General features: G+C 39.0%; 4 non-coding genes across 4 annotated transcripts; 1 reads left to right on the top strand and 3 right to left on the bottom strand.

Annotated features, from left to right (window-relative positions):
• Positions 1–5,265: 5,265 nt before the first annotated feature.
• On the bottom strand, positions 5,266–5,337 carry Trnaa-agc (transfer RNA alanine (anticodon AGC)). Its single transcript has one exon. It is a non-coding gene; the product is annotated as a tRNA-Ala (tRNA).
• A 5,824-nt stretch (positions 5,338–11,161) lies between these two features.
• Positions 11,162–11,233, bottom strand: Trnaa-agc (transfer RNA alanine (anticodon AGC)). Its single transcript has one exon. It is a non-coding gene; the product is annotated as a tRNA-Ala (tRNA).
• Positions 11,234–12,762: 1,529 nt separating this feature from the next.
• On the bottom strand, positions 12,763–12,834 carry Trnaa-agc (transfer RNA alanine (anticodon AGC)). The gene has a single exon. It is a non-coding gene; the product is annotated as a tRNA-Ala (tRNA).
• Positions 12,835–22,159: 9,325 nt separating this feature from the next.
• On the top strand, positions 22,160–22,232 carry Trnar-ccg (transfer RNA arginine (anticodon CCG)). Its single transcript has one exon. It is a non-coding gene; the product is annotated as a tRNA-Arg (tRNA).
• Positions 22,233–23,263: the final 1,031 nt, after the last annotated feature.

Below are 23,263 nucleotides of genomic sequence, written 5' to 3'. Positions count from 1 at the left end.
TGTGTGATAAAGATTCTGGCATTATCCAACAGATGAAATCAGCTTCCCAAGGGTCAGAGACCAAACAGCCACATAGCCAAGGTGCTCCTCACGCTGCCATCTTTGCTTCTCACATCTGCCAACCCTCTCTCCTTTGATCTTTACAACAGCCTTTTCTACATAGTCATCATTGTCCTCACTTTTCAGATACTGAATGAGAGAATAATCAAATTTGAAAACTATCCTAGGCCTCTGACCTCAACAGAATGTAAAGATATTATTGCTGTATCAGGCAATAAAATACTCAATAACATTGTCTGTGTAATCAGTAATTTCTAATTCAAAGTTATTTTACTTTTATTATGATTTTTGTAGTGCTGGGAATTGGACCTAGGGTCTTGTGCATGCTAGGCAAGTGCTCTACCATTGGGCTATACTCCTTCAATAATGTCTTTCTTTTTTCTTTTTACTGGTTTCAATAATTTCTTAATAAAATAAAACCAGCTTCTGAACTGAAAAAGTTGAAGTTGCTTGATGGATAATATCTGATTCCCAGTTCCTACATAATCGAAGACCCTATCTTGATATTGCTTTTTATTTTCTACTAATTTTTTTTAAAGAGAGAGAATTTTTAATATTTATTTCTTAGTTTTCGGGGGACACAACGTTTGCTTGTATGTGGGCCTCACGCATGCCAGGCGAGGGCACTACTGCTTGAGCCACATCCCCAGCCCCTACTAATTTTTTTTAAATAATTTGATGCAGTTCTGATGTTGAAGTATTGTAGATTGTTGCCTCTTTGCACAGTATCCAAGAGTTGTCAGTGGAAAACAGACACTGTGAAACTGAAACAGAAATTTAAAAGAAGAAAACAAAGTTTAAAATGATATATACACAAAGGACTTTCTCTCCCCAAAGTAGAACTTGAAGAGAACTGAAGAAAAAGGGGGAAAATGGGTATATGAACTTGAATCTTGATTTTATTGGCCATTTGCTTTCAGTTTTCAGTGTTATATGGGTCTCCGTATGAATATTTGACAGAATAATTCATATAGCAATGCTTATTTTTGTTCTTTCTTGGATACCAAAACCAATAACTTATGACTTGAAATTTCTAGACAAACAAGCAAGTCTGAAGAAAATGCAAGATTTTTTGGTAATTGTTTAATAGCTTTATGATGTTCAACAATTTTCCACATTCTAGTAGTTTAACAATGGAATTGATGCAAAATGCAAATGCAGATTATTTTGATTGCAGATTTTTAATTGTGTTAAGGTCTGTAAACAAGTCAGATTGGCACCTGTTATTTTGCCAGAGAAATGTTAGAGTCTGTATTCAAGTCTGCACTGTGCCTGGCAAAATGCCAGAGGGAGTGGTTTGTGAAGTAACAAAAGCGAGCCATTAAGTGTGGAGATTCCTTATTGGTTGACTGCTGTATCTATTTTATGCTAATTAGATAGGCTGTGTAAAATGTATAAATACCGCTCTTATTCTACAATAAACGGCTCCCATTCCTGCTGTATCAAGGTACACAAGTCATTCGTCACCCCCCTGGCTATTTTGCTGCAGCCGGACTGCGGCATCTGCGGCATAATTGCAAATACCACACACACACACACACACACACATATATATATATATACTCATAGCATAAATCTTTTTCTGCACTTTTTTTCCTTCACATTTCTTGTGATTAAAACTCCTTCCATACACACATCTTCAAAACAAACAAATTGTAGGTGCAACAGGGTGTTTGCGTTGTTTTTTGTTTCAATGCTACTGAACTACACACTCAGCACTTATTGTGTGGGGTGCTGGGGATTGAACTGAGCTATAGCCCCAGCCTCTCTCTTTTTGAGGCAATTTCACTAAATTACTGAGGTTGGCCTCAGAATCTGTGATCTTTCTACCTCTGCCTCCTGATTAGCTGGGATTACAGAGGTGAGCCAATTTTCACTTCATGGAAGACCTCAGTGGAACATGCAAAGGACAAAGAGGCACATGAGTGCAAGCGAGATACCACCTTGATGAGATTTGCAAACCATGCAAAAATAGAATTATTGAAACCCGGGATCAAACTAGGGACCTTTAGATCTTCAGTCTAACACTATCCCAGATGAGCTATTTCTGCCAACTTGTTACCTTTTCTTTTTTCATAGCTATTCTTTTAAAATATTAAGATTTTCATTTGTGTGTGTGGAGGGTTAGTGTATTGTTTAATTTTGTTGTTGTTGTTGTTTTTAAATATCACTTCTTACCCTTTCACATCTTCCCCCATCCTCAATATGAACTCTCTGTTACCTATATCTGAAAACAGAATCCATTTATAAAGATAGTGGATGTGTTGGTAGATGAGGGAGAAAGAAAAGGGAAATAGGTAAAAACAGGAAAACTTTCACTGTTCTTTTTCTGCTTGTTTGTTTCTGATTGTTCCATGACCCAACACTCCCATCACTGCTCAGGAAATTAATGACATAACTCAGTGGTAGGATGCATACCTAGTTATTTTTAAAAACCTAGGTTTGATTCTTAGCATAAGAAAAGAATCATAAGAGAAAAGTAAGTTCAAAGGTTATCTTTTATTTTTTTCTGTCTTTTTAATTGCACAGCAAAAAGGAACAGATGGTTATTGGGTACATTATTATGGCAGCTTGCTTCTTGCTCAGATTGAAGAAATCCTTAGCAAGTGAATTCTCTTTACTATTATCTTCCTTTTACATGTCTTCCTTGTGCTGATACTTTCACTCCAGATGATGAAGAGACCCAAAACTGGAAGTATAATATGTACGTTTCTGTGTAACCATGCAAAACATTTTAAAAGTAGAACATTACAGGATTGTTGGGAATTGTGAAAAGCAAATGAATGTGTATGTTTTCAAACGTTCTTACAGGAAAGGACACACAACCATCAAGCCACATCTCTCTTACAAAAGAAACATCTTAAAGGTCCTTCTTGAAATATCAATCATACTTTTGAGGGATCTTCAAAAATACAATAGTTGGCCAGTTAGAAAATCCATTGTCATAATGCCACTATTTCTTAAACCTCCAAACTATATCATTTTAAAGCTACTACACTGGAAGAAATTAAAGAGAATCACAAACCAAACAACACCATTTCTGCTCCTAGAATATTTCACCTCATTATTCTGTTCTGAAGTTCCCCGTTCAGCAAACTGTGTGAGGGCAATTTCCCCCCAAACACCAAGAAAAATGTCCAGACAGAACTTGCTCCTATGTCTTCAATCTCTCCCCATCTTTTCACTTTCCTCTACTTAAAAGTTTTTGAAGCCTCCTCCTTCTCCTTAAAAAGAAAAGAGGAACCCCAGTCTGGAAGAAGATATTTAAAAATGTATATTTGAAGGATTCTTTTCTGGAATTATGTTTATAAGTCCTACAAAACACTAAGAAAAAGACTAAAAACTCAATAAGAAATAGCAAATTAACATACATATCATGAAAGAACATGCCCAAAACAGCTATATAGAAAGTGCTCAACATCATATTTTATCAGGGAAATGCAAATTAAAAGGATAGTGAAAAAAAAAGCACTCTTCACCAGAATTGCTTAACCTAAAAGAACTGATAATGTGTTGCTAAGTATGTGGAACAACAGGAACACTCATAAGTTGGTAACTACACTGTACATCTATAGTTCTTAATATGGAACTTTAAGTGTAAATGGGTCTAGGTGTGCACTGAACTACTATGAAAACTTCATTCTGAGTAAACTGGGGGAAAGATGGAGGAGAGATAGGAGTGCCAGCTGGCCTGGAAATGGAAGGAGCAGGGAAGAAAAGGAGGAACAATTAAAGAGAGTGAGGGAGGGTGGGGGGAAACAGTCCAGGAAAAGCCTCCAGAAGATCATTAGGATTTGGGTGGGTGAGTGGTGGAGTGAGTCTAAGAACCACATCTCTCCTTCGATTCTTCCAGATGTGAAGAAGGTGGATTCATTTTTGTCCCTAGGGAGATGGGCTTGTCCCAGAAGATCATCTGGCTCATTTTGCCCAGTTGTCATGCTCTTTCTGTCGCTAGACAGGCTGAGCTCTTTGGCCACACACAGGAGGTTGGTTTTTTGTTTGCCACCCAGGAACTGCTGATATTGGTAGCTTCTCAGCTAGCTGCTGGGATTTCTCAATTTCCCGCATGCCAGTGTTGAGTAGAAGTGATGTATCTTCTGGCAGCTTTCAGACTACACATGTTGGAGACTGTGGAAATGTCTAATTTTATTAGGTTTCTCTTGAAAAAAATGAGAAAGTAAGTTCTCATTGGTTTGCTCCACTTAGATCTAATGTTTAGAAAATAAGCCTATTAAACTCAACTTTCCCCTGAAGAATTCTTTATGGTATTTGCAACCAGCTCCTTTACTCCTTGAATCCTGCTTATGGTTCAAAATGACACTGAAGAGAAGTTGGGATTGTGGCTCAGCAGCCTAGTGCTTGCCTAGCACATGCAAGGCACTGGATTTGATCTTCAGTACCACACAAAATAAGTGACATAAAGGTATTGTGTTCAACTACAGCTAAAAAAAAAAAAAAAAAAAAAAAAAAAAAAACTTTTTTAAAACAAATGACCATGAAGAACCTCCCAGAGGACGGGGGGGGGGGGGGGGGGGGTGAGGCAGGGTCACTGTATAATCGGTGTTAGCAACATGTGCAGGATGTGCAGGGTTCTCTCCTTGGCCTTAGTGAAGGCACAGAGGCAATGTAGTTCAGTTCCTCTCAAGTCCAGTGACTTTTGACTTTGCAGTTGGCTTTGAACCCACTTGGTAGACAGCAGATAGTTAAAACTCTTGGAGAATGAGAAAAAGAGAGGAGAAATTCTGAAAGACTTCTGGAAGAAAATTGCTTGACTTCTGCAGATGGTAAACTACTTTTCTGACGGATGTGGATGATCAAGTGACTTGTTTTACTCCCTTCAACAGCATAAAATAGTGCTGAAAATAAAAGTAGATTTAAAAAAAAACAAGATAGTATTAAGATGGTTGTAGATGATCCTCGTATGGAATTTTGCTTAGCAATGTGATATTAGAATCTGAAACATGCCAGGAGATAAGTAGAAAAGTAGAGTATGGTTGATAAGGAGCCCATTGTGACTGAGAGACGAAGAATTCATTGTTTGTTTTCATGAAAAACAAAGTTTTCATAAAAGTTTTATGAAAACTGCAGATTCCCTTAGGAAAATAGAAGTACCATTTCCCCACCAGCTGCTCTATTCCTCTTTTGTCATAAGTTTGTAGTTGATTTTTAGTGTGACACCAAAAATGTGACTAGGATAGTCAAAAGTGAAGGTACTGGGGATCGAACCCAGGACCTCGTGCATGCTAAGCACGCGCTCTACCACTGAGCTATACCCCCAGCACACTTGCTTGTTTGTTACTGTATCTGAGGACCACCTTTGTCTGAGGCTTTACAACTTTGTTTTCCATTCCGCTGTTTCTAAATTCTATATAACCTGCAGTAACTTTTAGACACTACTACACAAGAGAAAGTACCTAAATGGTAGAAAAAAGATACTGTTCCTAATCTGTGGTCAGCCCATGAACAACCCGCCCCAAGGTCTGCTCCCCATCATATTAAATTGCCTGGAGTTGCTTCGTTCTATCACTTGAGGGTGACTTGGCATAAAACACTCCCTTGCAGTTTTTCTGATTATAACTTTCTGTATTCATTTGACTCTTGGAAACAAGTTAATGTTTTACATAGTTTAAAAAAAAAAACTGACTCAAGTGTGTATGAAAATACCCTCAAATTGAATACAAGTACAAGCAGATCTAACTGCATTTCAAAAGAAAAACAAAACCACACTGAAGAGAAAAAGAACAAATCAATCTAAGAAAATTTGTTCTAATTGTTAAGACAAAAAGAGCAGCAAACTCTATGTAGCAGGTTTGTGTGTGTGTGTGTGTGTGTGTGTGTGTGATTTTAGGAATGTAGTAATCTGTTACTTTGTATGAATTTTAGGATTGGGAAAGTGGTGTGTGTGTGTGTGTGTGTGTGTGTGTGTGTGTGTGTGTGTACTGAATGGGTTTGAAACTATAAATTGACAGAACTCCCTTCCCTCTTTATTGTTCATGCAAAGAGAGAGAGAGAGAGAGAGAGAGAGAGAGAGAGAGAGAGAGAGAGAGAGAGAAATGGGTTTGAAACTATAACATCCTGGAAGTTCTTTAATAAGCCATGATCCTACCAGAAATGTTGATCATTGTCAGGAAAATACAAAGTAGAAGTGATTGGATGAACAGGAGACAGCAAATGAAATGGCCATTCTTTCACAATAGTGAAAATGTTATAGACTTCTGTGTGAAATGTTTTTCTCCTCCTCCTCCTTCTTCCCTTTCTCCTCCTCCTCCTTCCTGGTCTTCTTATTTGCATCAAACAATTTCCATTCTGACACATAAATTGAAAAATATTTTTCTTCCATTTCATCATGTTATAGTGATATTGCAATAAACCACAGAATCAATCTTAAAGCAGGAGACGGAAACATCTTTATTCACCATTGGTGGACCAAGGGGCAACCTGCAAGTCTACACCCTTTGACCCCTTCCAAGGGTTCGAGTACACTGTTATAGTCCAAAACCACATTAATCATAAATGACTGTTGCTATGATTCAAAACCATAAACATCATGAGATCTAAAATCATAAGCAGAAGGGTAAGTGGGTCAGAATGACCCTAGTTGAGTACAAGTTAAAGAATGGTTACTAATGTCTACACGACATTCTCTGACAGAATACATTTGTTCAAGAAAAATGGAGACCAAAAAGAGAATAATTTTATATTGTATAAGAAGAATAGAAACATTTGCTTTCCTAAGCAGGGTGTGCTAAGCAGGATCAGGATGGCAGAGGTGGAGTTTTCTCAATTCTTACATGATATGGAGTCTCAAGGTAAAATAGAGTCTGTTTGTTGTCATTGCCCTGATGTATAGCCTGGCCCATAAAAATCATAGTAACATGTTTGATGTTAACTGACATTTCCAAGACATGGTTTTATTTTATTATTATTTGGTACTGGGGGTCAAATTCAGGATATGGGGGATATTGAGTCTACCATTGAATCACACTCCCCCCAGCACCATCAGGCATGATTTTATTTGGAGATTTTGAAAGAAAGAAAATTGAGATTAGTAATAAAATGAAATTGGATAGGACAAAAAAGCATTTGGCTCATGTAAGCTAATCACTTAGAGCAGATTCCTTTTCTTTCTTTCTCTTTCATTCATTCTTTTTTTTTTCTCTCTTTCATTGTTCATGTTTGGCAGTGCTCTAGCTCCTTGACAAACATCATTTTGTGGAGTCATAAACCACTCACTCACATAGTATTCATACACCCTCTGATTTGTTGTTGGACCAAACTTTTGGCAATGAAGAGAGGAGTAGAGAAAACTGTAGGAGGACTTACAGTTCTTCATCCTAAGAAATTCTCAGAAAACTAGCAATTTTTTCTTGGGTCTGGCTTTTTCCTTTTTTAAAAAAATATTTTTCCTTTATTCAATAATGGTGGAAAATAAAAGTAAACATGACAAGTTTGTTATTGTGGTGGGCACATTTTGTTGTTTTTGAATATAGGGAATCTTCTGTGTAACAGACTCCTAAGAATGTCAGGTCTCCATCCCTGGAACCTGCAAATGTTACTACCTTAATTGAAAAAAGTATCTTTGCAGATGTGATTATGTTAAAGACCTTGAGAAGGGGAGATCACCCTTATTATCCTGATACGTCCAATGTAACCATAGTGGTTTCATAAGAAATAGGCAGGAGACTTCACAGTGTGACCACGATGGCAGAGACTGGAATGATGCAGCCACAAGTCAAGAAACATTGACAAAGTTCAAACTGGAAACTGTAAAAAGCAAGGACCAAGTTTTCCCTGGCGCCTTCATAGTGACCACAGTCCAGCTAACATCTAATAATATTCTTTTCAGACTTATGGTTTCCAGAAAATGTGAAAAAAAAAAATTCTGTTGTTTTCAGTCACCAAATTTGTGGTTATCTGTTATACCAGCCATAGGAAACTAGTAGAGTATGTAAGCCGCTTCTCTCTGCCAGTCACTTTAAATGGTTTTGTGGATCGTGAAATCTAAATGTTATATTTCAGCATTAAAATGAATGTCTTGGGTCGCTTGTTTACTTCTTTTTTGAGCAGGCAATAAAAAGAAGTAGGATAGGGCTGTGGCTCTGTGGTAGATTGCTCTCCTAGCACACATGAGGCACTGGGTTCAATCCTCCGCATGACATAAAAATAAAATAAAGGTATTGTGTTCACCTACAACTAAAAATATATATATTAAAAGAAGTAGGACATTGAGTATGTGTTTCCCTGAGGAGGGCATTGGGGATGTCAGGAGTTGAACCTGGGGCCTGTACTCTATCACTGCGCCACACCTCATACCCCAAGAGCATTTTTTTTTTTTTTTTTTTTTGGTTCCAGGGATTGAACTCAGGGGCACTTAAGCACTGAGCCACATCCCCCAGCTCTTAAGCACTACTTTATGTAATGACCTAATGGATAACATATGCTTCCACATTACCACTCAGTCAATAATTGTGTCCAAAAGCCACCTATCACACATTCACAAAGGGTCTCACATATAGCCATGCAATCCTTCTTCTCAGATTTTCTTAATCTTTATTTTTTCCTAGAGAAAGCTCAATAAAAGATGAGTTTTTGTTGCTAGGCTGGTAGCCCATATCTGTAATCCCATCGGTGGCACAGACTGTAACCCTAGCAATCTGGGAGACGGAGGTAGGAAGATGACAAATTCTAGGCCAGCCTCTGCAGCTCTGTCTCAAAAAAAAAAGGGGGGAGGTGGGGTGGGGGTGGGGATGGGGATTGCTGGGGATATAGAAAAATGAGCTTGTTGAAGGATAGGATCTCAAAATAAAATACAGAAAATTTCAGAATTTGTCTACAATGTACATTAAAAGGAGTCACTATTAACATGGGTCATAGTTAAGCACTGCTTATTTTTACATAAGCATTTCAGTTTGTCAAGTTATTTGTTTATATTGGCATATAAATTTTGAATTATTTTTATCATCCTCTATTTCCTTTGGCTTTCTCAGACCAAGTTCCTAGATTTTTGCATCCCTATCCTATTCTTCCTTAAATTTCAGTGAAGAGCTTCCTTAGATAAATCTACAGTTGGAAGGATAAAATATATTTCCATTTATGCCTGAACCCTACAATAATACAGAAAAGCAATGTTAATCATTCATGGTATTCTTTCTCATGCTTTGACTATATTCCTTCTGCAAAATGACAAATATCCTTGGTGGGAGCCAGTCAGTAATTTTCTCCTGACACAGTGGGTATAAGTGGCAAACAGACATTGTTCAACTGTATTTTCAAGATAAGAAAGAAGAAAGGAAATATATCAACAGAACAGAAATTTCTCCCATCAAAGAGAGTCTGGTTTCTCAGTATTAGCTTTGTATCTTTCTTTGGAACATTGAATCTCAAAGCCAAGACACCTTAATCTGAGGAAGAAAGTCTTTGAGAATTTATTTTCTTAAAAAAAAAAAAAAAAAAAAAAAAAGCCCTAATAACTTGACTGGAAAGGAAGTGATCTGATATTATCCATACTGGGAACTAGGGATTTCCTAACTCTAGTTGTATCCTTTAGTTTACAACATCATTATAGTTGCAGAAGATTTTGAATCTTGAAAATCAATCACTGTTTAAAACACAAAAAGCAGTGTTAATAACAAAAGTTCCTGAAAATTTGGTGCTAAGTGGTGGGGAGGAAGCAGTTCTGATATCTGAAATGAATAAAAGATCTTATTTCAAATATTGTAGAGACAAAAATATAGACTTTCCAGGTCACATTATAAGTTAGCACAATCTTTACTTCGAAAATTTGAAATAAAAAAAATGTTTTGAAGTTGTAAATGGACAGAATACCTTTATTTATTTTTATGTGGTGCAGAAGCTCTAACCCAGTGCCTCATACACTACAGCCCAAGCCCAAAACTTTGAATTTTTCATTAAAAAGAAAATGGATTTTTCATTTTCAATCATACACAGTGACTTAAAAATTATTAATGAATATCATGTTATCACAGAGGGGAAAACAGGCTGGAATTGTGGCTCAGCGGTAAAGTGTTCACCTAGCACGTGTGAGGCCTTGGGTTCAATCCTCAGCACCACATAAAAATAAACAAATAAAACAAAGGTTTAAAAGATGGTTTAGCAATAGAAATATTTTTACAATTTTTTTTTCTACATTAGACTAGGAACTCAGAAAAAAATAAAATACAACTACTATATTTATTGTATACTCCCTTTTAACCCACGTCTTGGCATTCAAACGAGTGTTTCTTAAATTTTAATGTGGGATGATTCAGTTGGGGATCCTGTTCGAATGCTGATTCTAGTTCAATAGTTCTGAGGTGGAGATAAGATTCTGCATTTCCAGCAAACTCTCGGGTACCACCATTCTTAAGATCCAAGGACCATTCCTTTCCAATAGAGGGCGCAGCGGTCTTAGATAAAATTATTTCTGTCAATCTAGGAAGTCTGTACCTCTTGGTAAAGAGTTAAGGTCGAACAAAACTGGAAACCGATCTGTGAACGTTGAGATCTCAAGCCTAATGTTCTTCCCAGGAAAGCTATTTTTCGGCAGAAGCGTGACGCCTCTACTTTCATTGATGAAAATGACTCAATTTCCCAGTTTAAACGGCTCCATGTTTTTCCTTGCTTAGTTCGCAGTCTGATCGGGACAACCACGACTCAGAAAACCAAAGAAAAATTAAGGAAAATGCCAAGTATGTATGATATGTCAAAATACATTTACTGTTATGTATATCTAAAAAAGAACAAATAAAAAATAAACACACACACACAAAAGAAATGAAGGGAAATGGAGAGCTCGTGGTTTTCTTTTGTTGAATCTTTCCATTCTTATCTTTTCTTTCTTGCTTTTGAAACAATACCAATTGGAACCAAACGTGAACGGGTTTGTCACTTTGGACACGGCGCGGGCAGTTTCGGAATCGCGATCTGCCAAGTCTTCTCCACGTTTTTCTCATTTTGCTTATGAAGCCACCCTAGGTGCAAGTGCCAAGCCTGAACAGAAATGCGGCGGGCTAATTTTAATGGCCAACCATTGTGAAACTGGTTTACTTTGTTTGAGCAAGGGTCAGAAAAGCAGTGAAGAAAAAGATACCCGGGAAAACCCTGGAGGTGCCGGGGATTGAACCCGGGGCCTCGTGCATGCTAAGCACGCGCTCTACCACTGAGCTACACCCCCTTTGAACCCAGTCGCTTTCTGGAATATATTCAAGATAAAACACTGCCTTTTGATAACGTTTTAAGAAAACAGGAGCAAGGCGTTCACTCTACCTAATTTCGCTCTTTCAGAAATCTACATCTAATTTTTGTGTTCCGCCTCACTGAGAGACCTGTAAACTGCATTCTAGACCAAAAGCCTCTTTTCTCGGTCGTGGGACCTTTCCACTCCTGCCACATTTCTGCCGCCACTCTGAGCCCAGAGTAAAACATTTTTTTTTTTTTTTTTCTCGTGACTTCACTTTCCCGGCTCTTTCCCCGCTGCTGTAAAGGGCTGTAGAAAGTCACAGAGCGTGGGACACAAAAATATAGACCAGATCCTGATGAGGACGGGAGACAGGATAAATGCTGAGCGGTTCCTGTCGGTCGCCGCCAAGGCTCTATCCGCCTCGGTGCGGGCTCCAGAACAGGGTGCCGAGATCTTTGGAGGCTAGGATTGGGAAGAGAAGGCAGAAGGGGACCTGCCAGCTGTGGTGGCGCCCACGTTGGGACTGAACCCTCTCCCTGGCCCCGAGATCTCTGCGAGGGCGATGTCAGGGAGGGGGCTACACTCACGACATGAATTAAAGCCCTCCTCTCTTTTGGTCTGGTTCACTTACCTAGTTCTTTGAGGCTCTGGGCCTCTCTTTTTCAGTCCACAAAACCACAGCCCCTCAGCAAACTTTGGGAAGTCGCTTCTATGGGGAGAAATATATAGGTGATTTGGTAAATAATGGGTTTCTCCACTCCAATTATTCTCCAATCAAAAATTAAAAGAATGTCAATTATGCATGAATAAATCCTCTAAACCAGTCTTCGAGGGTCACATACAACAGAAAAAAAAATTGTAATTTTTCGGATCCCTTGGAAATTGTCTAGGGAAGAGAGGGTATTATGTTTGGGCTCAGTGGGGACCCCACTACCACCACTCCTACCACCATTCCTTTGTAGTACTTATGAATCTCACTAAAATAAAAACTAGAAATAATGCAAACAGTATTCTCTGATCATCATGGGATAAAACTAGAACTTAAAAACAAAGTTTAAAAACAAAATCCTTCCCACAAGTGAAATGTTAAAAACGTGCTATAAAATAATTCTTGGGTCAAAAAGCAAATATTAATTTTAATTGCAGAATTTCTTGCAAAGGACAAAAGGAACAATTCAGAAAATGAAGGGATCTAAAGAGATTTTCCTGTGTTTTTTACTCTTCGCTAATAATGAGAAAAACAATCTGTATTACTGGAGTTATTGATTTGGAATTTTGCTTGTTTTTCAGGTTCTGGAATTCCGAGCGAATGGGTATTCTACCACTGGTTTCTTCTTGTTTCTCACCTGTTGACGCAGCCACCCAGGTGGTGCCAAGGTCTTAGAACAGAAAGGAGTCGATATTAAAAGCAAAAGAGAGTCGATTTGTTTTGTTCTCCTCGTGAATTAGAAGAACTAAAGTGTCCTAAAGCGAAGCGAGCAGCGGACACCTTCTTACCGAAGTTGTGGGGGGGGGAAAAAAAATGGAGGTGCCGGGGATTGAACCCGGGGCCTCGTGCATGCTAAGCACGCGCTCTACCACTGAGCTACACCCCCTCACGCTTAGCTTGTTCGCAAAATACTTCTATGACCTGTTACTGTCGTTTTCGATAGTGGTGAGAGATTCCATTTTGTCTGTTTCAAAATTCGAGCCCTTTTCATTCCGATACTGTCTCGTAGCTACCAAACGAAAATTGCAAGAAGGAAAACTGAATGTTATGCTGAAAATCCCCGTTTTGGTTCAGGGATCTCCCACTGCCGGATCGGCAGCCACTGCAGGAAGGATAAGGGACGTCCTGCCTGGCCACCCCTAGGGAAAGGGCTGGGATGGTGATCTCAGATTTAAAAGGCTGCCCTACAATCGTGGTTATAATGTTGGAAAATAAAAAGAAGAGATTTAGCGTTGCCATGGGGATTTAGGTCCAGGTGTAGAGAAGACAGGAGGAAATTTAAGGTCCGTTTGCATCGGTCAGCAGTTAAGGCTCCCTAAGGCTGCCATGCTCAGTCCAAGCAGGATGCGTTTCGGAAACTCTGAAGCTGGGTAGTGAGAACCCCCGAGACGCGTACAAGAAGAAAGGAACTTCAAGGTCTCACCAGTGTTTATGGCGACCCCTTCCAGGAGGAATCCTCCACGAAAAAGAAGGTTCACCAAGGAAAGGCATTTTAAAAAATGGACTACATCTGCTAAAGGAATTAAATGTGTAAACCTCCGTGCTACTGAAAACCATCGAGTCCTTAGGTACCTCCACTCCTCGGCGCAAACACCAGGCACTTCCGCGGTCTGCCATCCTTGGCACAATTTTCTACCCATAAATGAGTTTGGGGAGCAAATTTTAAATCCTTTTCTAAGTTTTCTTTCGATTATTTCTCATGCCTGTGAAGGAAGTTCCTGTCTCTCCTTTGGTTGTTTCCCAGCTCTGCCGGTCCATGCCAGTCAGTCCGGGTTGAGACCCCGCTGGGATGGCTGCCCTGCACCAGCTTGCCAAGGAGTGAACAGACAGAAAATGGCATATAAAAATGCGTGGACCACACAGGCTGTCCTCGCACCCAGAGGACGCCAACGTCCTTTGACTGGATTTGGAATACACAACTACAAAATATGGCAATTTAGCATTTGAGAAAACACCAAAAACCACAAGGTCTCTCTGACATTCTTTGGTGCCTTCTCCCCTGAAGTGGGCCATGAAACTTAGAGGATCATCCCGTGAAAGTAGGTCATAAGACCCTCATTTTTGACGAGGTCTTTTCTATACAAGGAGAAAAGGGATGAAGACATAAGAGGCCAAGAAGAATCTGAACAGGCTTTATTAAGTTCCCCTCAGTTTATTACCATTCAATCATATGTTCTATGTCCAAATCTAGAAATAAAAATACAGGTTTTCCAGTTTCCTTTGATATTCATTTCTGAAGGTTCCGGTGTCTTGTAAAAATAAATAAATTATTTAATTAATTAAATAAATGCGTATGACGTTCTCTGTCGTTAATCTGCCTTTTGTTAGGAGGCTTCAGTTATGAACCTAGCAATTTGTGAAAAAAGTTTTTCTCCCTTACAACTTCCTTATAAGTGCTTTCCAGACAACAATGCAGAAGTCTCCAAAGGAAAATACAGGGGGTGGGGGGGGTCGATTAATAAAAACATAAGCTTTCCAGGCAAATTTCACACTGAAGAAACTGAGTGCTTTTGGAATTTCCGGCAGAGGGACTGGAAATTTGGGGTTATTTAAATCTTTTCCAGTTGAATTTGATGACCAGGAGGTTTGGGGAACCACTAGGCCTAGCTCCCTTAGTAATGAGAACTGAAATTAATTAGGATCCCAGAGAAAGTTTAGAATAGGGAAGGAAAGAGAGATATGAGAGCAGGAGGCAGAAGAGGTAGGAGGAGGACTTCTGGGGGAGTTGGTCTCTTTTAAAGAGATAAAGATTTGGCCAGCTCCATGACCCTGCAAGCCTGTAATCCCAACAGCTGGGAGGCTGAGGTATGAGCATCAAAGCCAGCCTCAGCAATTTAGTGGAGCCCTAAGCAATTTAGTGAGACCTTGCCTCAAAATAAAAAGGACTGAGGATGTTTCTCAGTAGATAAGTTCACCTGGGTTCAGTCTCTGGTACCAAAAACAAAAAGGATTTGGATGCACAGATCTCAACATGTGCCAGCTCTTTGTTGCTCATGTGCTTTCTCCAGGTAGTACAGAAGAAAAAAAAGACCCGTTTCTGTAAAGTATGGAAGCAGAAGTCACTGATTCTTTTTTTTCTTTTTTAAATTTTTTTTTAAAAATATCTTTATTTTATGTTTATATGGTGCTGAGAATCAAACCCAGTGCCTCACACACGCTAGGTAAGCACGCTACCACTTGAGCCACATCTCCAGCCCAGTCATTGATTCTTCTAGTCAAGTTTTCCACAAAGTTTAGGTGCATCAAAATCATCAGGACAGCCTGTTGAAAAATAAATTGGGGACATGATCCCCAGATTTTCTTATTCATTTGGTCCAGGTGGACCCTAAAAATTTACAGTTTTAACAGATTTCTAATGATTAGAGCTGAAGATGCCCTAAATTATGTTACAGATCAGAGTATGGAGAAAAGAAAGAAATAATAGAAGGTAATTTTTACTGATGGTTTCAAGCCAAAACAACAAAGAAAAGAAAAACTGCTTGTCATTCCTTTCCTATATGTTAAAGACTATCCATCAAGGTGTCATCACATTCTGATTTTAGTACCAACCAACCAAGAAGCAGCAAAAAATTCTCTTTATTGACCATCCTCTTATCTCGAACCTTTGCCTATCCTTCCCCCTCTTATCTTTACCCAATATAGGTTCAATGTAAACAATTTATATTTTCTTCTTCCATATTTTCATTATAAAATACCCAGGTTCCTTAGATCTAATAGAGTTGCTATCTGGCTATGCTGCTGGTAGCTTAAGGGATTAACCCCAGGACCAACACATTTATTTTTGGCTAGCATCTGAAACAGCTTAATAAACCCTTATTTCAGAAACTTTTTGGTCTTCAAAGTTTGATTTAACACTAGATTATGCTGATAATCCTGGGGCCAAATTTCAGAACCTCTGCATAAGAGACCCAGTTCCTTGGGCTGGGGATATACCTCAGTTGATACAGTGCTTGCCTTGCTTGGATAAGGCCCTGGGTTCGATCCCAAGCACCACCAAAGGGGAAAGAAAAAAGAGAGAGAGAGAGAGAGATCCAGTTCCTTTTGGCTGAGACTATCATGACTTTGAGAGTAGTAGTATATCATTGCTCACAGAGTCACTAGATGGGCTCTGCATTCCTCAGATACATCTGCTAAAGCATATGTTTGAAATTCTTTAGTCATGTATAGCTGCATTTTGAAAGTATCCACAAGAAAATCAGCCTGTGTGATTATGAAGGAGCAGTATTAGGTGTGTCAAAGTGGGACATGGGTCTGCTAAGGCTTATGCAGCTCCAGCTGCAGTAGGAAACACCAACTTTTAGCATATACAGTTGGGAACCCAAGGCAAAGAATAAGGAAAAAAAAACACAGACTGCAAATATTTATAATTTACAATATTATAATTTACAATATTCAGGAAAAAATGAATTTTCTTAGAATTAAGCATCTAAGAAGACTTTTATTTCCAGCACCTGAGGTTTAAATGTCAATACATATGTACACAAATTAATGTTTTTCTTCTCCAAGTAAAAAGATATTAAAACCCACTTGCTTCTGGGATGCTCTTCATAGCATTTATAGCTGGTTCTTCTGCTCTTCACACACTGCTATTGATTAAAAAGAAGTCTCAAGAACAAAACGGTGAAAAAGCTAGGGTTAGCATACAATCGGAGAGTTGTTAATCATAAACCCTGTTCTCTGTTCTGCTCTAAGGAAAGTCCAATGAGTTGCTTCTGTAATTGTTCAACAGAACAATGCTAAAGTTTTAAAGTAGCAGAGGTTTTAAGGATATAAAGGAAAGATCCTATATGAGCCAGAGAAGGATTTACAGACTTGCTGTTGCACTCAGATAATACATTGCTGTACACACTCTTGAGTAATATGAATGTTATCATCCACAATAATAAGAAGAGGAAGACCATGATTTTTGCTAGTTTGGTGTTTATTTGCAAGAAGTGGGATGGTATCCAGAGGGGATGAAAATATGTTTGTTATAGGATAAGAATTTAAGATACTTATGGGACAGCCTCATGGAAATGTTTAATAAGTATTATGATGTTTGGGTCTGAAAATCTGTGGAGAACTCTTATCTTTGCTTTTATGTATCTATGAAATAGAATGCCCATGAATAAAAACAGTTAGAGGACCAAAAAAATGACCTTTGAGATTTGGGGATGAAAATTCATTAATGAGGGCTGGGGATGTGGCTCAAGCGGTAGCGCGCTCGCCTGGCATGCGTGCGGCCCAATCCTCAGCACCACATACAGACAAAGATGTTGTGTCTGCCAAATACTAAAAAAAAAAATAAATATTGAAATTCTCTCTCTCTCTCCCTCTTTCTCACTCTCTCTCACTCTTTCTTTAAAAAAAAAAAAAGAAAATTCATTAATGAAATTCATGGAAAACTAACAAAGATTCTTTGTTTAATCAAATAGTAGTCAGGTTTCTAAAACTTCTCCTAGGCCCATCTGTGTGCTTCCTTATAAAATCCAGTTTTATCAAAGAAACCTGATAAGTCAGTTTAGGAAGAAGTCCCCTCTCTCCCTATATGATCATCTTCTATGTCTGATTGAGTTCCCTATCCTCTGGATAAGCTTTTGCGTGTATGAGCACATTTGCTGTTGAACTACCTGGAATTATCCTCTAATTTTACTAACTTTCCACTTATTTATCTTTTCCTTGCATTCTCATAGATTTCCTCAGCATTTGAGTGTGGAGATCAGTGAGAGTGATTGAGAGTCCAGTGTCTGAGATTGGGGTCCCTGATGACTTCATTCCTAGGAGCTGTGTGCCTGAGAGCAAGGTGAAACCAATAAGACTCTAACATAGAGCCTCCCATGGAGAGATTGCCATAGGATCCTGCACCTTTGCACAGAAACTTTCCCAGGCACCAAGCATGCCACAGCCATGAAGTCATCTGGGACCCCAACCTCAGACACTGGTCTCCCAATCACTGTAACTGCTTTCCACATTAGAGAGTCATCACCACATGAAACTTCCCACGGAAATCTCTTTTCAAAGATCTGAAGGAGGAAAATATAAGGTACAATTGCCGCAGTCTGGCTGCAGCAAAATAACCCGGGGGGTGGGGGTGGGGGGGGTGACGAGCAACTTGTGTACCTTGATACAGCAGGAGTAGGAGCCCTTAATTGTAGGACCTGAGTGATATTTATACATTCCACACAGCTTATCTTAATTAGCATAAACTAGATACAGCAGTCAACCAATAAGGAATCTCCACACTTAATGGCTCGCTGGCCTCACTTCACAAACCACTCCCTCTGGCATTTTGCCAGGCACCATCCAGACTTGTTTACAGACTCTAATATACAATGATCCCATCCTCTTTGTTAAAGGAAAAGAGAAGGGAATTCCTAAAAATCCCTATCCAGATAATTGGGCATGTTTACCTTTTACTATATAATCCTTAAAGGAGGACAGTAAAACTCTATGTCCCTCAATGTCCCCAAGCCAAAAATCCTCCCAAGTTAAGGCAAGAATGAGAGCAAGCCTGGGCTAGAAAGTCCAGATACATATTATCCCAAGGATCCCCTTCCCCTTTGTTTCTCAGCTTCCTGCTGCCATGAACTGAGTAACTTTCCTCCCCTGCACCCTTCAGCCATGATGCCCTACCTCACCTCAGGTCCCAAACAATGGGTATGTTAGTCAGCTTTTCCTCACCATGACCAAGTACTCAACAAGTGCAACTTAGAGGAGGAGGAAAAGTTTATTTTGGCTCACAGTTTCAGAGACTCAGTCTATGGTCAGCCAATTCCAATTGCTCTGGGCCCATTGTGAGGCTGAACATGGGGGTAGAGGAGGAGCACTGCTCAGCTCATGGCAGCCAGGAAACAGAAGAAAAGAGGTTGCAGCAGGGATAAACTGTTCCAGGGCATGCCCCCAGTGACCCACCTCCTCTAGCCATGTTCTATGTTACCACCCAGTACAGCAGTCTTTTCAGATTATTATTTCATCAATTGGATTAATCCAATGATTAGGTTATAGCTCTGATAATCTAATTATTTCAACTCTGAACATTTCCACATTATCAGGAGATTTGGGGGGAACCTCATATTCAAACCATAACAAATGGAGTCAGTAGATCACAGACTGAGACCTCTGAAAGAGTAAGCCCAAATAAATTCCTTCCTTTAAACTGTTAATGTCAGATATTTGGGTCACAGTAACAAAAACCTAACTAACACAATGAGACACTGACTTAATTTCTCTTAACTCTTTTTTTGCATTTGTAAATGTAATCGGCAAGTACTGAAGATACTTAGGGGATTCAAATCATCCTAGAGCCTCCCATGTAACTTATCTAGTTTCCTTATTGCGTAACCTGCATAGAGTCAAGAATTATGTACTGACCGGAGTACATACTTTCATTCTGTGACCTCCCTTACTTGCCTGAAGTTCTTTTTCACTCCCAGATTCAATGAATTTGGGGAAGCAAAGGATGGAGAAAAAGTAAACGAGAACAGGAAATCTTGGAGCAGGGAGGTTGGCAGCTTTGCACAAAGTCTTCTCATCCAAGGACCCATGGAAATGACTGAAAAAAAGTATTTGGAAGAATAAAAATATTAACAGTCCTTTAAAAGGAAAAAGGTTTTAGATAAAATGAACCAGACATATAAAAAATAATGACATAATTTAAACCAATCTTTCAAAAAGGGAAAGGGACTCTAATAATTGGCATTCCTTATATTTTTGTTGCATTCAACACACATATAGAATGTGTCACCTACAGATTCCAGTTTCCATTTACAGTGAGCCCTTGGTATCCATGGGTTGGTAATTAGTGGATTCAACCAACTGTCCATTGAAAATATTCTGGAAAAAAAATTCCAGAAAGATTCAAAAAAAAAAAAAAGCTTGAATTTGTGGCGAAGTGCTGCACTAAATTCTCATGAATGAAGTGATGTATAGGCATGGTATTAGGTATTGATAAGTAATATAGAGATGATTTAAGGCATATGAGAGAATGTATGTAAGTTATATGCAATGTACATAAGTTATATGCAAAGACTACTTGCATTTTACACAACGGACTTGAACATCCATGGATTTTGTTATCTACAGGGATCATAGAATCAACCCTCTCCCATACTGAGGGCCCCTGCATTTAAAGCAAGTGAGAATTTTAAGATGTTTTGAATTTGACAGGAGAATCCTCTTCACTTTTTGCACTTCATATTTGTTCATGGTGATACTGTGTTTTATTAATAATTGCTGCATCTTTATACAATCTTTTCAGCTTTTAGGGTAAAGGTAAGTACCTTCCTATATGAATTGGGGCATTTTTGGCCCCTTTTGTGTTCTGCAACAATTTATATAACCCTAAATGACAGGAAAGTGCACATATTATTATTCTAAAACTTTTTCTTATAATACCTGTGTAAAGGTCGGGTGAACGTCAGAGGAAAAGACTACCAAGAGACTGTCTCATGCAACTGCAAAGGGTTTATTGGGGGTCCAGCATGCTGGGGCTCAGAGCTCACTTCAGAGGAGCAGAGAACAAAGAGCCCCGAGAACAGCTTGAGCAGAGCTTATATACATTTTTTGGAAAGGGCAGGGACTTCACATACAGCATAACAAATCATCACACACCTCGGGAAATTCAAACAACAACTCTTAACCATGATTAGTACATTCATTGGTGGGAACAGGTTGGGTAGGGGTGATTGGTCAGTACAAAGAAGGGTATTCTTTGAACTGATTGGTTTAAGCCAAGAGGGGTGTACTGCTGAACTACATGGTTTCCCAATATGTTATCCACCACCATAAACTACTGGGAGGGTCATCTGGCATCCCAGGTATTTCCCTGACTCATGCTGATTGGTGGTTGCTAGGGGGCTGCTATAGGTCCCCACCTAGCCTGACTGAGTCAGGGACACCTGGTGCAGCAGATCTCTCTGTTATTTGTAGATAAATAACTTAGCAGGGTGGGAATGTGCTTAGGAGTGCTCTGTGGGTTTTTCCAAGGACAAAGGCCATGTCCCTTCCTTGGGCAGGCTTTGCTCTGAGATAGAGGCTGGTTTTTCACCTGCTCCCACCCCGACTCCATGGTCAATGTTCCTAGGTGTGAGCGCTGAGCTACTTCTAGCTCAAAGTAGACTCTCTAAAAATGTTGACTAAATGATTCTACAATAATTTGAGTTTGGTCTTATCCCCAAAAGATGACACTTTATATGAAAACAGTAGGGGAAAAAAAGGAGAAACTGTTGGGGAAAACTTTTTGTGGGAGAGTATAACATTGAGGAAAGGAAAAGTTTTGCTTTTATTTATTTTATTTAAAATAACTCATTATTTTCAAGGAACCAAAACTATGACATAAATGGGTAGACAGATCTTATTGCTTTACTTCTAGTGTGGAATGTTTCTCATCTTTTATCCACCCACACTTTTGGAGACTGTGGGGGCTCACCCCCAAGACTCTATTGCTCAGTGGGTTAGCCCACAAGTGAGTTAATCTTGACAACTCGTCAAAACAAAGTTAAATTTGAGAAGTCTTTGAGGTGTCAAGCTGGAAGTCATCTAGGCTCCAGAAAAACACCACCCTGATCAGCAGCCGTTGCCTACATTCCTATAAAACCAATAGTGTTAATTAAATGAGTGACCTATTTTTTTTCCCCAGCCTTAAGCCAATCTTGCAATTCCACAGCAAAACCCCATTTTCCAATGTCACCATCACTGTTCTCAGACTACCAATCTCCATAGGTGTCCTGTGTGCGCGCTCTCTCGCTCCTCCTCACTGTTTTCGTAAGGATAACAACTGCAGTATCAGACCCGGTTGAAATTTCTTCCTCTTTACCGTATCCTTCCATCATCATTAATCAAAGACTGAGTTCACACTGAAGAACCATCTAACTACCTGCTCTTTCATTGTTCCTGGGATCCAATTTTTAGAAGGTTTTGTAAATTGTTAATTGTTAGTGAATTTTAATTTCAAATAAGGAAAAATTTTTTTTAATAATTCACAGATGATGTTTTTTTTTTAAAGAGAGAGAGAGATTTTTTTAATATTTATTTTTTAGTTTTTGGCAGACACAACATCTTAAGGACCGAACCCGGGCTGCACGCATGCCAGGCCAGCGCGCCACCGCTTGAGCCACATCCCCAGCCCAAATAAGGAAATTTTAATCCAGGGATCCTTACCGTTAGAAAAGCACCCTTCCCCCAACTCCTTATATTGTCTTTGGCTATTACGTGAGTAAGCCTTTCTGTCAGTTGGCCGCGTGGCCTAATGGATAAGGCGTCTGATTCCGGATCAGAAGATTGAGGGTTCGAGTCCCTTCGTGGTCGGAGTTTTTCCTTTCCCCCTCTTCTAGCACTACTGAAGAATTAAGGGTGGAAAATGCTCAGTGAGATTAATTTGCGTTGCTGCAGTATTTTCCCTCTTGTCACTGTCACCTCAACTGATTGCTGCACTCATGGTTCTTATGGAGTGTTTGCTGTGATAAGTGGTTTACAAAGGTAGAAGTAAGAAAGGACGTCCTCCACAAAGGTAAGAAAAAGAACAAAACAGCTTCAAGTTCTACGAAGAAAATAGGCAAGGAGGTCGGTCTCAACGTTTTAAACAAAATTTTGTTGTTTATGAAAGCATGATGCAGGGATTTTATTGTTTGTTTTGAGGCATAAAATAATATAAACAGTGCATTTCAATTATTTTAAGTGTAAAATTCAGTGGCATTAATTACCTTCAAAAAGTTGAACAACTATCAATGAAAACTATTTCCAAAATGTAATAACTTCCAATTCTCTACTTTGCCCCAGCCCTTGGTCACCTCTAGTATAATTTCTCTCTTTATGAAATTGGCTATTCTAGATATTTCATAAAAGTAGAATTATACAATATTTGTTTTTTTGTTTTTGTGTGTGTCCTGTTTCACTTAGTAAATGTTTTCAAGATTCATCCTGCTGTACCATATATCATAGCATATATCAGAATTTTATTCCTTAACCATGCTTGGCAGCACACATGCAACTTCAAGGCCAGCTTTGAAAGGCCCTGTCTCAAAATGAATAAAAAGGGTTGGGAGTATAGTTCAGTGGTAGAGATGCTTGCCTAGAATGTACTGGGTTAAATACCCAATACTGGGGGTGGGGGGTGGAGTGTATGATTGAATAATCTATAACAACATCAAAACAGAATTTGTGATAATGCATTTTTTAAAATTTTTATTGTTTTTAGATAAGAGAGTTACTTGTTCTTAGACAAACTAGGGATTTTTTAGTATACACGCCACACCATTAAACTGTGTTGTGAGGCAAGGGTATCTCTTCTCATCACTCCTAATCAACATTGTACTGAAAGCCCTAGTTAATGCACTAAG

The sequence above is a fragment of the Callospermophilus lateralis genome, chromosome 6, assembly GCF_048772815.1.
Source record: "Callospermophilus lateralis isolate mCalLat2 chromosome 6, mCalLat2.hap1, whole genome shotgun sequence".
Lineage (NCBI taxonomy): Eukaryota > Metazoa > Chordata > Mammalia > Rodentia > Sciuridae > Callospermophilus > Callospermophilus lateralis.
This window is presented reverse-complemented; position numbering and strand designations above follow the sequence as displayed.